Raw genomic sequence first — 16,070 nt, 5'->3', positions numbered from 1 at the left:
TACAGATCGCCGTCACTATTTTTTTCTTCAGGGCTCAATGGGCAGCAACCGTAATAGTCGTGTCCCTCATCGTGATGGTAACGGAATCCATACTTGCCATTGGCCCAGTAGGATCTGGGCGGCATTATGGCTGGTTCACTTGCAAGAGACCAGACTGTCCCTTCAAAACAGGCTACTCTCAGCAAGAGTGAAGCATGCCGTAAATCTTGATATATAAAGGCGGTTTTAACAATAATTCATTCATTTATAATAAATATTTGTGGTGGTTTTCCTCATACTCAGACATTTTTTTAATGATAAGATGTCACGGACAGACACCTGAGAATTGTTTTGAATTGTAAAACATTTTTTTAAATGCATTAATCACCTTTAGAATAAAACATTTAAAATGTTAAGAGAAAATGGGAATTTTAATACAATAAATATGTAAAATTTCAAGACAGTTTATTTGACAAAATATTAAGATTAAAATTGTAATATTACAAGCTTGGATCTGTTGTTGATGTTGAATAAATCCCTTCTATTTAAAGAAGATTTTTTTTGTGGAAATATTTTTGTGCAGAAAACAGTGAGGAAAAGTTCTTGACAAAAGGTAGTTTTTTTTAAACAAAGTGTTTGTGTACTGGAATAAATGTGGGCCTTCAATTCCACCATCAGCCATTTAGCCTGACCATGGGTGAGTGGGAATTAAAAAGGGGGACCTTTATGTGCGACCCTGCAGCACAAAAGGCTACATCCATAACTTATACGGACAGGGAAGCTATTAGCCGCCACCGCCGGGCCAACTTTACATATTATGGGCTGGACTAATCACAGGGCTGAGGAGTCAAACTGCCGAAAGACTCCAGTCCATATACACAATACACATAAGAGGGGATGCAAATAAAACTGTGGCTTGTTCTAACCTAGAAGCAAATATTTTTTTGAGGGGGGGTTAAGTTATCATATGAAAACAATTTTCCAAACAAACCGCAGCCATATGGACAATCTAAATGTGGGGACAAATCAAACGGTCTCATCACCAAATTGGAAGTGAGGCTGTGGCAAAGATGCTCTGAGAGGAAGTACAACAATCTATGCGCAGCTGTTAATGTGCCACAGGGTCAACCCCAAGGGAGGCGTGTTTTGTTCTATGTAGTAACGTTCATGAAATGAAATAAAAAAATAAAACTATATTTCCAAACAAGTTAGCCCCGCAATTGATTGTAATCGCATAAAGTAAAATAAATCCAAACTGGTTAGATTCACAGTACAGTACAATGGACTAAATGATAGCATATATCCTGCTTAAAAAGGATTTGCAAAGCATTTGGCCCGGCTGCTCTTCATATTACCTTAATGCCTCCCAAAAGACCAAAGTCAGGAATGAATTATTGATGGCCATCATATGGATCGCACGCTGAGGCTCCGCATGCCTATTACACGTATGTTCATTCATTTGCGCCAGCTTGAGCTACACATCATTCTTGCTTGTACTTTAAGCCATTAGCTACTAGCAATAACGGACTTCATGGAGGATGCAAAAAAAAAAAAAAAGTTACACTGCGGGGAATCGTTTGACCTGTGACATGTCTGGCCAACCTCTTTGTCATGCAGTCCATTTAGGCTTTTCTCTATTTGTGCATGGGCTTTGAAAAAAGACAGACAATACATAGTTGAAAGGATAATTGCACAACAAAATCTAATTGTACACATCCCCTTGGAGACTATACCGGACTATCTTAAAAAAGGCCTGGCAATGATTTATTGCTGAATTCCAGTCATTTTCAATACATTATAGTTTTCAAATTGTGTTTAAATTGAGTGTAGAGGAGAAAAGGCCATTAGGAGATGCAGAAATGAAGATTATATTTAAATATTCATGCACTCTGTACCTTATTATTGAATCTGTACACTAACAAAATCAATATTAAGTGCAGTTTGACATAAATGTATTTATGAATTTCGACTTTCAAAGTACTTGCATTTTTTTCCCCTAAAAAAGGGATGAGTACAAGGGCGTAATGATATCAAAATAAGAGTGTCAAAGTGCATTAGTCTGGGAGTTTATGAACCGGCGCATAAAAAGTCACGAGCGGCCCTGCAGAAGTGCTTAGTAGGCACAACTGTCGCTTTTTACAAACATCAGTCATTTTACAGGCCTGCATCCCAGCGAGGACGGTGGCTGATAGTGAGAGAAAGATGCAGTCATCTTGTTTGTCCTAAATGAGATCTTTGCAGTAAGCCCACTTGTATTAAGGCCTCCGAGTGGGATGGTGTAGCATTTAATTAAAATGGATGTCTCTCCTTGTGCCCAACCTGTCCTCCTTGCTCCTCGAGGATGCCGGCCAGCGTCTTTGTTCAGACGACGACCCCGCGCGACACTTGTGACGCGAGGACACTGCGGATCAGTGTTTTCTCCTTGTGAGTCTTAATGCATGCGCAGCTAAGTAACATGTAATAAAGACGATACTTTTATAATGAAACCAAAAAAATCCAAACCGGCATCACACTTGCCCCCCTTTTTCAAATCCGTTTCTCATCCTTTTCCTGTTTTGCCTTTTTAATCGAAATATGAGCAAAGTTAAAAGGCTCTTTATTGGGGAAGCCGCATCTCTGGACACAAGATGATGCTATAAAAGCAGGAAGTCATTGAGAGAGGAAACACACACATAGACACAAAACAACAAATCAATCTGAACTAAGAGGGGGAGGCAATAAATCGGAAAAATCATAGCCTTCAGCCCTCCCTTTAAAATCATTTAAACAGATCCAAAAAGCCCAATTCTGCCAGAGTCTCTCTGTAAGCACCCTTATAAAACCTTTTATGTGCCTGAGGATAAATCCACAAAAGCTTATTGGGAGACAGAAAAATGACGCTGTGTATGCGGGATGTGAGGCCTTTGAGCATATCACTGTCAGCATCACATGGTGCAGATCACTGCGACAGAATGACAACAGTCTCTCATATGTTTTATAAACGCATTTTCAAGTCTCCATTTCATCAGTGAGGTGCGTTCACTTTCAGGCCAAAATAATTTATAGGATTTTATCTCATCTGACTTACAGCAGTTTTATTGTTTTCTTGTTCGGAAACATTTCAGCTGCTCTGATGAAAATCAAGGAAAATGATGACCAAGATATTTAATTTTATTAAGTAGACTTAAGTGCAATTCAGCTACCGAGTATATATAAATGACTGAAACAGAATAACACTGTTCCTGGGTCAAACTGTCACCATCATAAAACCTTTATTAACCGCACAATGTCTTAAGCAACATTTTAACATTATTAAAGAGTGGCGTTTGCTGCTTTAAAACTGCTAGCAAGATTTGATGTAACCTCTCTTCACTACTCCCTTATCACCCTGGGGCTTCTGACCAAAGTCACAGCCCTCATTTACATGCACAAGACGCGCACCATAAACAAACTTATAGGCTGCTTCATTGATAACATGACTTCTTCGTAACAAAGTGTTACTATGACATGAAGGGCTCTATCTTCTCGACCGGCGTAGTTCCTGAAGGTCGCGTGGCTTATCTGTGAAGAGGCAGGTTAGACACAATGTTGGTAATTTCACACACGAGCACAGGCTAGTGGATTTCCAAGAGGCAGGGCGGCCGCCGCTAAGAGAGTGCTCAATGCTCACAGCCAATTTCAGTCATGGCCAGTCAAAGCGGATCCTTAGAGTTCAGAATGTAACAAAACATGCTGACCACTTTTCTATATTATCCGCCGACGCGAGAACATTACAAAGCGAGATCGTAAAAGCCATGTAAAGCAGGAAATTATCAGTTATAACTATCAGTTGGAAATTTTCATAGTATACATCATTATTAATATTTCATTAATTTGTAGAAATAGTCATGAGGCTGACAAAAATAAAGCATTTCTGGTTAGACTTTTGGGAATCCACTTAATACCAATCCAAATATATAAAGTATCGTAGCAGGACATTTTGGTTACAACAATAGTTCACGTCAGAGTGTCGGTAACTTGCTCATTTCAACTTCCATTTGCTATAAACTTGAACATGAATGTTAGACTTTTTTTTTTCTCACATGTAATCTAAACTTGTTGGAGTTTTTAGGCTTTCAGACAAACACTGTATCAATTTTGAACCAACAAAAGAATATCTATGACCATGTGCTCTAAATAATGATGACTGGTCCAAGAAAGAAATCATCACAATCAATGCAATACATGACTTGAAAAGAACCATTGTGACATACTGCAACAGATGACCTGTTGAAAAAGAAAAACGTATCGAGTGTGAAGACAAAGTGCTGGCAAACACGTGTGGAGGAAAAGGAAACTGAACTGAGACAAAAGGAGAAGATAAGGCAAGTTCACTTGCAACCAAGTAAGAAAAGAAAAAGAAACAGATGTATTTTGAAAACAGATACATCATCCTCTGACTCTATTATAAGCTTTTATAGCCACAGCTGTTGAGACAGCAAAGACCTAAAAAATACAATCACTTTGCCATTTTGCAAACTGAATGATGGCTCATTCATACATCGATAGTCATTGGCATCAAAATCTGACATCTATCGATAATAAAAAATCTGTAATAGTTCATCAAAAGAGTTATTATATCATCATGATTTTTCTTCACTGATTGGCTCAGTGGCAGTGATATGGGTCCACTCCCTTTTAGTGAGGTGCGAGGGTCTTTTAAATACCAACTGAAGTTGCCAGGATTTGTTCTTGTTTTATATGTTTATTTATCTCTGCCCAAGGTGTTGTTATTGCCGCTTTGTAGGATTTGAATCTCAAAATAAAGTCACCAAAGTCAAGTTCTTTGTCAATATAAAAAGTGAGAAAATAACATGATTAGCAAAATGATTAAATGTGATGAGTACTTGCACAACATAATGATGTCCAACATTAAAGAATAATTACACTGCCTGACAAGTGTTGATTTAAACAATTGCATAATTGCCCATGTCATTCTTACCTTTAGTCACAATATCAACAAAAATACAAATGTGCATTCTAAAAGTGTGTTTTCTCTTTATCTGTGTAAATATGGTTAGGGGGTCATCCAGGTCGTGTTAATGCACAATGGTTGATACAAGGCAGTTGGACTCCTCTTGTTCGTTAAATTTGTTATATTTGAAACAGCCCTGTAATGGATATCGTTTGTGTATTAAGTGTACATTATGTTGTAACTAGCCTATGTATTATGGATAAGGATGCTGTTTAAGGTTTTTACAAAAAAAAACAAGATCATTATTTTGTCATTTAAAAAGATTAAAAACGTGCTTAGTTAGTTTTAAAGTAATTGCCAACATCATGGTATGAGATTTAGTGTACATTCAGATACAGTAAACCTATTAAAATGTACTAAAGAAGTGCCAAAGAAGATTCAGAATGTTCAGTTGGAATGAGAGCGTTATTATTGTCATGGGGTAGTGAGAAAAATGGTGCTAAACGGTTTAATTAAGAGCTCCCTGTGTCCAATTTAATGCTTTGACAAAAATCCTACTGTTTTTCATTGCAGCAATCGCAGACAAATGCAATGTGGTAGGAAGCTAACAAGAACAGCGCTCAAACCCAAAATGTGCAAATTGTTAATGAGGAGGAAATATGTCGGAGCGAAGGTGGCAGTTTATTATCAGCTCAGCACGTTGTTCTCAGGGAAACACTTAGATTTCGCGACCAAATATTTTGCCGGAAAATTAAATTTCTGAGAGTCTTGAGGGTTTTGTGTTAAGCTGGTGTTACATCTTTTCATTTCCCAGCCTCAGTTCTCTTTCACTCCACTGCTCCACTTGAAAAATTGAATCATAAAAGACGGTCAGCCTAAATGAAAAAGGCCATCGTAAAGGCACATTACACTGGAGTACATTTCTCAACACCTTCCATTCTTATCAATATCACCCTTTGTCCCCTTGTGTCTCCCCTGGCCCCCCTTCAGGGGCCTTTGAAACATCGCTTAAAAGCTTTAGAAAGAGACACAATTTGTCATTCCGCTAACGTTAAGATGAAATAAAAGTCGTTGAAAGCAGAAGCTGTGCATTGTTTTTCTTTCACCTCCCTCAAGACGGCAGTCTTTTACAGTCTTACATTACATACATTAGTATATGAAGAAGAGCTGAGTGAGCAAAGTGTAACACAAATAAGTCAATTTCCATACATGCACACACATACATTTCTTGTTATTGTCAATATGCAAAAATACCCACTTGCAGGAGAGGCATAATGTGCTAGAGGCAGAGGCATCAATAACTGAGCTGGATAGGAACACGCAAAAAGGAAGAGCATGAAGATAAGCTATATAAAACATTTACAATGCATTAAACACAAAAACGTCAAAAATATAAAGCTTGCACTTTGCCGGTGAAGCAGACGCTCATTCATCTGTGAGGAGGAGAAAATAAAAAGCATCCATCCCCGAGCAATGTGTATTTTATCTACGATAGCAACATTGTAATATCTGCTTACAGACAAGGCTTTTCCTCCTGCCAGACACACACACTCACACACACATGTCACCGATTTTGTTTGAAGCGACAATATGTCTGATTGTACTTGCTTTTAGGACTCATCTCAAATAAGCTTTACTTATATTCCACTTTAAAACAACCACCGTTGCATCCAGGGGGTCCAAACACAATCGCTTCTTTTTTTGTTTTCATTGAAATTCAGTGCCGCTGAGGCCCTGATTTCCCCCAGACAGGGCAAAAGTGGCCCCAAAGTCTTTAGATCTGACAGTCATCTGCAGAGTAGTGGAAGGAAATACCATGTTTTTTTAGATGGAACCCAAGGGCAGCCGATAGAATGAAAACAGCAGAGGCCCTGGAAGACCATACGACAGTGGGGAAATGTGGGAATCAGATCAACCAAGACGAAAATAAGAAGTTCTGCCAGTCAAATGCAATCTAAAAAAATGCGCTACCACCAATGCCCACATGAGCAGCTGTTAGATCCAACATAACAGGACATCACTTTGGTACATCTTTGCAGACGCATGCAGTTACAGGTGTTTGTTTGCACCATTGTGGGAGTGAGCACTTGCTTCTTGGCCAATGAAAGTGGCTCCTCTTATTCCTTTTAAATTCAGCACATGGCAAAAGCAATATGTGACTCATTTGAGTCAATGCAGGAAATCGACCAAGACAATCATAGACCGCTGCTGTGAAGGGGACACTTGAAGACCAACTTCCACCTCGATCATTCATGTTCATGTGTGATACCTCATGCCCCTACGCCCATAGCTGTGCCGCAGACAGATACATTATATACATAATTCATGCGCTCACACATTCACACTCACACTCTGGTAGTGGTAAACTACGTAAGTAGCCATAGTTGCCCTGGGGCAGGCTGATGTAGGCGTGGCTACCAGTGTGCGCCAACAGCTCATCCAACCACCATTAAATATTCACACGCAGGCACACACCAATGCGAGTGGCACAGGAGGCAAGGTGTGTAAAGTGTCTTGCCCAAGAACACAACGACATGACTCGGATTCGTACACGGGAGTCACTGATTGTGTAGTGGTGCATTGCCTGACTGAAAACATAAATCTACGTGAATGGTGTTCTGTCTTTATACTGTATATGCCCTGCTACATAGAAAGTATCCATCCCATCCATTTTTTTCACCTCAGACAGGGTCAGGTCGTGGAGGCAGCAGCTCAATCAGGGAAGTGCCGAATTCCCAGTCCCCAGGTACTTGGTTCAACTCTTCTGGGGCAATCCTGGGGCATTGCCTGAACTACTGGGAGACATGATCTTTCCAGCATCTCCTCCAGGTGGACATGCCCAGAACACCTTACAAGGCATCCAAATCAAATGATCAAGCCACGTTATCTGACTCCTCTTGAAGTGGTGCCACAGCGGCTCGGGTCTGAGCCCCTCATGGATGACTGAGTTCTAAGGCGGAGGCCGAACACCCTGCAGAGAAAACAAATTTTGACGGCATGTATCCGCAACCTTATTCTTTTGATCACGACTCACATTTCATGATCATAGGTTAGTGTGGGGAGATAGATAGATCGGTGAATTGAGAGCTTTGCCTTTCGGCTCAGTTTCTTCTTCACCATGTTGATCGCCTGCCCGATTCGTCCCAAGGAAACTGAACTCTTCCACTTGGAGCAACATCTCATCCCTGAGTTTTTGAGAACACTATGATTTACTCCATCTCTTAACTGGAACCTAGCACCCGGAAGGTGCTACTAGAAATTCTGTCCATAAAGGTAATTAACAGAAACTCTGACAAAGGGCAGCCTTGGCGGTGTCCAACCATCACCGGAAACTAATGGCAATGCTGAATAACCTGTAGGGTCCGGCACCCCATACTCAGGAACCACTCTCCACAGAACTCCCTAAGGGAAACAGTTGAATGCATTTACCAAATCCATAAAGCACATTTAGATTGGCTGGATGAACTCCCATCCAAACTTCTGAACCCTGCTGAAGGTGTAGAGCTGCTCTACTGTTCTGCAGCCAGGACAAAAAGCATATTACTCCTCCTTAATCTGCCATTGGACTTCCTGTGAAGAGTGCTCCCCTGCAGTTGGAACAAACCATCTGGGACCACTACCCCGGTTTGCCAATTCAGAGGTATTTTCCCTGATGTCCATGTGATGTGGCAGAGGCGGGTCAACCAGAACACCCCCATGCCAAAGCAGCAGTAGTAATTGTAGAGGTTGGTAAATGGTGATGGTAAAAGTATGAGTTTAGGAGACATCCTCTTTAAAACTGTCACTATACACCTCCCGTGGGCCCATTGGTGCACCACATAACACATGTTACTACCTTCCGACAGTCTGGGAGAGCAGAAGAGGCCGAGTAGATTTGTGGTGAGGTGTTCTGTTGCTTCTGTTGGATTTTCTCCCACTGGTTTGACATTCAAGATTGCTCAATTATGTATGAACGGCAAGCAATATCCTTTACCATCAGGCCCCAATGTAACATATTTCATTTTCAAGGGCTGCACAGCACAGCCAGACCCTCTGCCTAATTATGACTTATTAAAAAGGAAAATTATCAGTGAATCTCTAGACTTGTGTCTACGTCCAGATAGAGCTTTGTGTTAGTGGCATGGCTTTCTTTAGAGAACAAGAAAGACCCCTGATGTTGAACAATCACATTTTATTTTGGGAGTGATAGTGTCAATCATTAGACTTGTGTGCTTATGTTTTTATTTAGCACAGGGGGTGGTTTTGGGGAAGCTCCAGCCATCCACTTATTCTCTTCAGCTCCAGTCTATCTCAGCTGACCTCCGACGAAAGACGGAATGCACTGTGGACTGTTTTTGAGCAAGTTTCAGGAATAATCACAAGACATGTTACAATACATTTTATGCACTTTCGTAACTAGTTTTTGCTCCCAACACACAAGTCTCATAATGAGAAAACACAGTTCAACAGAGAAAAGACATCTCAAACAACATGTTTACCCTTCGCACAACATGGTGGAATTAAATATGGATGAGCACTCCATCCATTATTTCAACCTCCAAATGGCAAAATCTGTATAAACCTCTGAGTATCCGTCTGGGTGAAAATAAATAAATCACACATGCACTTCAGCCTTTCCTGCTCTTTTTCTGCGCGGGATATGGTGTCGTGTTTGTGGAAGGCGTCGGAGGCGTCCTGCTCTCGAAAACACAAGCAGCTTCCTTAGCATATATAAATAAACCAAAAGTTTTCAATTAGCGTTCACATCTTTTCTGTTAATTCAAATGATTTTGTCACATTTGCAGGCCATAGCATATAATATTTAGTCGACTTTCAGACATCCAAGCGCCACAATTCCCAGCTGAATTTTTCCTATCTGAAGTATTCTAATTTGTGAACACTGTGGTGTCAGAAACAATTTTGCTGTAAACTCCCTAATTATATGCAACATCAATGCGATGTGGAGGGGAAAACGTTAAAAATTTAGCATCACAAGACAAATGGAAGAAATGCGTGCTGAAACAAGGAGAAAAAGCACTAACATTCGCAGCTTTTCCATGAATAACACATGAATTTCCCTCCTTTGCCAGGACTCTTTTAGACGGGTGCCGGTGTCACTTGTGTTTTTATGTGTTTATGACTTTTAACATGCACCACTGCTGTTCGCATCCGCTCACTGTTCAATGAGCTGATTTTATTAGTATTGTTCGTGTACAATGCTGGGAAAAAACAGGCAGACAAAAAAGTCTTGAATGAGCAAAAGCAGATTTTGTAAGAATACAAATTTTAAAAAAAAAAATCTCCTTTTTATGTCACCCACTGTACTAAAATAATTAAACCTCCGTTCATATTGTGAATCAAATTGACCCGTTCAAAAGTTCAAAAAGTTTAATTTTTGTCACGGATCAAGTGTTTTCTGGGTTTGGTCACACGGAACTGGCAAGCTGAGCCTGTGGGCACTGTGATGTCAATTTCAGGTGACAGCAGATGGCAGTAAAGGACAAAATGGAAGCCCCCTGAGATGGATGGAAAAGGTTGGCTTTATTGGCGTCTGAAAATTTCTGCAAAAAGCTGCCAAACTGCAGCTTGTTGTAACGAGTTGATTTTACTGCCCCCTGGAAGTGCTCATATCTCAGTTTTGTAATCATAAATTAAAGAAAATAATCGACTAAACAACAAATAAACTATCTCGTATCGCAAGGCACCATTTGTTTTGTTTTGCAAGAGTTCAAAAGAAATTTTATAAAAGGAAAGCAACATGCAGTTTCACATGCTTGCTAATGATTGCATTATCTGCAAAAAAAAAGTGTAAGGGAGGTTGATAAACTGTTGATAGCATCAAGTTGACAGCCACTAACATGACCTTCCCTCCTCACTCTGTTAACCAAAACCAACACGCTGGGTCATCACTGCGCCAACAAACATGTTTGTTCTTTTCTGACCCATTCTTCATGAGTCCTTTTAAATCATAAATGTGTTCCTAACCATGAGGCGTTGTAAAGTCTATTGAACCCTAGTAAACCTACATTTACCAAGCTCGAACAGTTCATGAAATTGTATTTTAATTAGCGCTCCTCCTGAGGGTGGCACTGAAGATGAAGGGGTCCCGGTTATGTTTTGGCTTTGTGGGTGACTGAAGGGTGCACATCCAGTGTTGTGAGGTAAAATGGAATAATTCTAATTAAGACATGCTGTTGCAGTATTGTTTAAAACCCACCCCACCAACCTATGCCAGGAATGGTGCCTGCAGTAAAGCAATAGTGACCAGAAAACAGATATGTATCTGAATACATACAGACATACACATATACGTACATATGGCCATTTTTCAAGCATGACTTATTGAAAGTGGTCCTACTACTCAAGGTAACAACTGCAGAGGGTGTGTCTGTGAGTATAGGGGGGGCTTCTTGTACTGTCTTGTAGGGGGGGGGGGGAGATCTCTCATTGTATTAGAAGCATTAGTACGGAAATGTGCACCAAGTTAAAAATGCTCAAGTGAAAAAACAGGGAATGTATTAAATTAATGGTCTCTTTTGCCTCGAGGCAGTAATGAAAAGGGACCCCCAATGAGTTCATTTTTCACGGCTTTGGTTATGCATTCAACACTCTAATTGAATTTCAATGTAAGTTTTACAAAGTCTTTATTACCCTGACGCTTGATGTAAATTACATGTGATATATCGTGGGACTGTCAGCCATTAAGTCATTTAATTGGGACATGCACTTACCACACACCTTGTGCTTTTATGCAGATTTCTTGTCATCGAAAGTGACACTTTCTTCTATGGGAAGAAACAGTTACACTACGAGGACCAATGGCAGTAGAGAAGTGCTTTGAAAAAGAAATAAGAATTGTTCTCGGAGGTGGGGCACACAGGCAGGCTGGAGGGTTGGTTCTTCGACAGAATAGACACTAGGATGTTTGCAAATGATAACACTGAGTACAAGCATATATGCATTTAACAGATTAATCCTGTGAGGAAGCAACTCACATATCTTCCAGCAAATCAAAAGTCAAAAGCAAGCCTTAGCACGAATTACAGCAGAAGAAATGGGGGGGGGATTACCGGGGTGACCTGTAAATAACGCAAATTATTCTCATACAGTATGCGAGATGAGTCCATTTTCTGACGCCATCTTGTGTTTCCTTTTCATGCATGCTGAGAATAACCACAAAAACATCGCTTCCCTTTTCCTTTAACATTAAGGCCACTTGAAGAACAAAAAGGTCTTTAAAAACATGCACACAGTAGGGACATAAATCTTCATTTCTGACTAATACAATAAGTGTGTATGGAAAGAAGCTGTTTGAATGGTGAGGCTGATTTGACCTGATCATTAGCGAGGGGAAGGAGGTTTGACCTGATATTTCCTCTGTTGTTTGGTCAGGAAAACAGGGCGTTATTGTAAAAGGGCCGTAAAGATAAATAAGCCTGCTGTTTCCATGGCAAAGGCACAAACACTGACCACTTAAGACAAAAGAGCTGAAAACAATAAATCCAACACTGTCACTCTTGTTTGGTTTTGAGGTTTCTTTCTTTTCTTTTCTTTTTTTTTAAAGGAAAATGTGCCTGCAAAACAAGTGTCTTTTTTTCCAATGAGAACATGAAATGTGAGCTTTTTGTCTCTCTGAACAGGACGTGTTTCTCACTATTTTCCAGTGCCCGGCGTGATAATAGGAATAACTGACACCATATTTTGCCTTAGGTTCAGGAAACTCCTTGTACAGCTGTATACTTGTTTTTATAGCCTCCCAAAGAAAGGCTATTGTATTTAAATTCCAAGGAATGCTTTGTCCGGCCTTGAAAATTAAGTGAAAATCCATCCCGGTCTTTTATATCAGGCTGCATTATTGAAACGAACATGTACCTTTGCCTAATTCATGAGGTCACCAAAGGTTCAGCTGATTACAAGAACTATGGGTTCAAAATGTCATTAAGGTTTAATATCATACATGTGTGCATTAACATAAAAAGGGAATCCGGGATGGATTAAATTAAAAAAAAAAAAAAAGAAGCTTCAGGTTTTTATCAGTGCAAGAAAACATGTTACTCCAACGCCGCTGCTGCACGTCAGGGAAGACCAGCCTCATCAGCAGTGAGGACAAGTCGCGGCATCATCGTCGCCGAACAAGAGCAAACATGGGGAGTCTTTTTACAGCCAAAGACAGCTCCAATCACAAGTTGCGCTTTATCTTGACAGTTTGCACCACTTTTTGGTGAAGCTGTTATAAAAAAGAGCTGCTACCAAAAGTTGCGTGTGTCACCATCCAATTTCCAACAATCAACTGATCTTTGTTTCTGTTTTTTGGGCAATCTGTGTGTGGCATGGCGTGTAGACAGGCCTAAGGAGTCTCCTCGCAGCAAGGGTGCTACCACTGAAGTACTAGTTAGCACAGAACTTGTCGACATCATCACCATCAACAACAACATCAACAAACAGGAATTGATGGCGAGGGTTTATTATAGAGTTTAATTGCTCCTCATCTAGAGTATCTGACAGTTGCGGTTAATGAGAGAGGGAGAGGAGGCACATGCTGTTGGCAGCCAGCTTCTCAGCACAACACACAAGCGTGTGTGTGTGTGTGTGTGTGTTTCATGTGTGCATGCGTGTGTGTGTGTGTGTGTGTGTGTGTGCGTGCGTGCGTGTGTGTGTTATTGTAATGTGTATGCGTTGTGTTCTGCACTATTTATTTTGTCCATTTTGTCATATTATTGATAGGTATGATCAACAGTTATGATCCAAAACATACCACATCATCTCTATCTGTCCGCCTCTGTCAAATGTCTCTCTGTGCCTGCCTTTCTATTTATAATACATGAGCTTTGTGCATATTCGTTCCCGAGTTTCCAAAATCTGTTGTATTCAAAAGCTAAACACATCATGTTGAAATTCTCGCTGGTCGTCGACAACATCGTATCCCACCGAACTTTTCATTGATTATGATACTGTATACAGGATGTACAATATTATCATTATAGGTTGTTCAACAAAAGTGATTTGTTTGTTTCACACAAATACACACACCTTTGTGATGATCATCTACACGACATGATTGTATTCATCAAGAATATGAATCTGCCTCTCGGACACCCAGTTTTAGTTAGACCAATTAACAATAGGTTCCCTATATTGGATTGGGTACCATGCAGAGACCTCTCATGTGCATGTGTACAAATACGCTCAATTCAAAACATAGAATATATTCCCGTGGGGTGTAGTCATGCAGGTCATGTGATGATTTAAATTTAAAGACATCGCAGTCCTTGGCATAAGTCAGTAGAACCATGCCAGTTGGTGAAATAAGATGTAGACAGATACAAAAAAGAGAATAATTGCCAACAAGAAAAATATTATCTGGATTTATCATTGTTTTCAATCCATTCGTCCCTAAATCAATTCTCTTGACCAATTATCATGATGGTATATTCCAATGCGAGCCCTATGAAGGCTGAAGGAGGTCTCAGTTTTAGAAACATCCTGTCTTTGCCACACTTTGGAAGACTATACAGTACATTGCCTGAGTGACAATGTTTGTTCCGCAAGAAACCATGCAAACATACTCACTTTGGTCTTGCTGTGAATCTGGCTGCCCAAGCATGCAACACATGCGATGCATCTGTGAATGACCTGTGAGGGAAGAAACTTAAGTTCAATTCCGTGGACTGGTAGTCTTGCAATCTACTGACTGATTTTGTTGCCGTTCAGTCCTGCTCACTACAACCAGGTTAATAAACATGACGTTCTTATTCAACAAATACCTTTACAATCAAAAGGCTTTATTTACACTGGCTCCCAGGCAGCTGTAGAATAGATTTCAAAATTCTGATACTGGTCTAACAAAAATCACTGTGTGGTTGGGTTCTGAATATATGAGAGAAATGCCAATTTGAATTTAAACCCAGAAGGGCTCTGAGGTCTGTGGAGTTGGGTCAATTGGTGGAACCCTGGTTTCAATGCAAACATGGTGAAGCGGCATTTTGATGTTATGCTGCACACAAGTGAAATACACTGCCAGCATAAGTGAAGTTAGTCCCAAAATTAAATACTTTTAGATTTTATTTGATAATTCTTCAGTTACGTTTGTTGTTTTTGCTTTTGAATGTCATTAGGCTGTTTATTTGTAAATGCTTTTAGGTGTTGTGCTTTTGTCTGTGTAAACCACTTCAAAGTTGCCTTATGTATGAAATTTGCTGTATAAATAAATAAAAGTGCCTGCCTTGCCTACCGCCTTAACATAAAAATATCCTTTGTTAGGACATAACTTTGCTCTCTGTATTGGGTCTCATTAGATTGTACAGTAAAATGTTTGCGACTGCCAGAAACCTCTCCTTTGTATCTTTAATACTTGTTGAATAAAGCTGCTTATAGTACTGATCATTAATTGCCACAAAATGGGACATCTGCATCTAACTCATCACAGTAGCAATAAGTGTAGGATGCTCCAGGGAATTGCCCCACATGTGTGAGCGTGGTTTCACACGGAAGCACACAATGACAGGCCACGTACAATCGTCCAAAGTCAAGCATAGACAGGATATCTCTAAAATTGGGCCTTGTTTGTTTCATGTGGGCTACAGCAGGCCTGGCTCAAATCCAAACAGAGACCTCCCTGACATTGTCACGCACACGCATCCAATGTTTAGCAGAGGAACACTGCGACCAGGAGGACTTTTGAGAAGATGAGAAAAGTTGTTTTTAACGATGTTGCTTTTTCAACGATAGTCTTGATAGCGCCGAGTCACACACATTAACGTGCGTAGAAACACACACTGCCACAAGCGCCATCAGACGCTTGTTGTCCCATTCATAAATTTCTCCAAGGGTATTTCTGAAACGGAGGACCTACCCGCCCCTTTTACTACTCCGGCTGAGCGGGCCCATGTGGGAACAATTAGGCTTGGAGGCAAGTTTGGCAAAGGTCCGTAGCAACAGCTGCAGATGTTTTTATTTACCTTTTGCTCTACTGCTGGATAATGTCACGAGCACATCTGCTACTGTGCAACGTAACTGCGGTTACATGCGTGGTTGACCCATAATTCTGTAATTACCCACCAAGTGAGATGAAGAGGCCTAGCAACCACTCAAAGCCACACATAGCTTTACTCCCCCTCTTCCTCGCTGCGGCCCTCCAGTGGCGTGAAGCGCTGTCTACCGAGCCAAAAGCCAAAAGAGA

General features: G+C 40.5%; 1 long non-coding RNA gene across 3 annotated transcripts; it reads right to left on the bottom strand.

Annotated features, from left to right (window-relative positions):
* Nucleotides 1–3,219: 3,219 nt before the first annotated feature.
* LOC148402696 (uncharacterized) lies at nucleotides 3,220–16,070 on the bottom strand. Of its 3 annotated transcripts, none has more exons than XR_015857305.1 (3): nucleotides 15,744–16,070; nucleotides 14,462–14,524; nucleotides 3,220–3,519 (listed from the first exon to the last, which is right to left on the bottom strand). It is a non-coding gene; the product is annotated as an uncharacterized LOC148402696 (long non-coding RNA). The 3 variants fall into 3 exon arrangements; XR_015857307.1 differs by having other exon boundaries at nucleotides 15,850–16,070; XR_015857306.1 differs by having other exon boundaries at nucleotides 15,950–16,062.

The sequence above is a fragment of the Syngnathus floridae genome, chromosome 2 (assembly GCF_059516105.1).
Source record: "Syngnathus floridae isolate MCC-2025c chromosome 2, RoL_Sflo_1.0, whole genome shotgun sequence".
Taxonomy (NCBI): domain Eukaryota; kingdom Metazoa; phylum Chordata; class Actinopteri; order Syngnathiformes; family Syngnathidae; genus Syngnathus; species Syngnathus floridae.
This window is presented reverse-complemented; position numbering and strand designations above follow the sequence as displayed.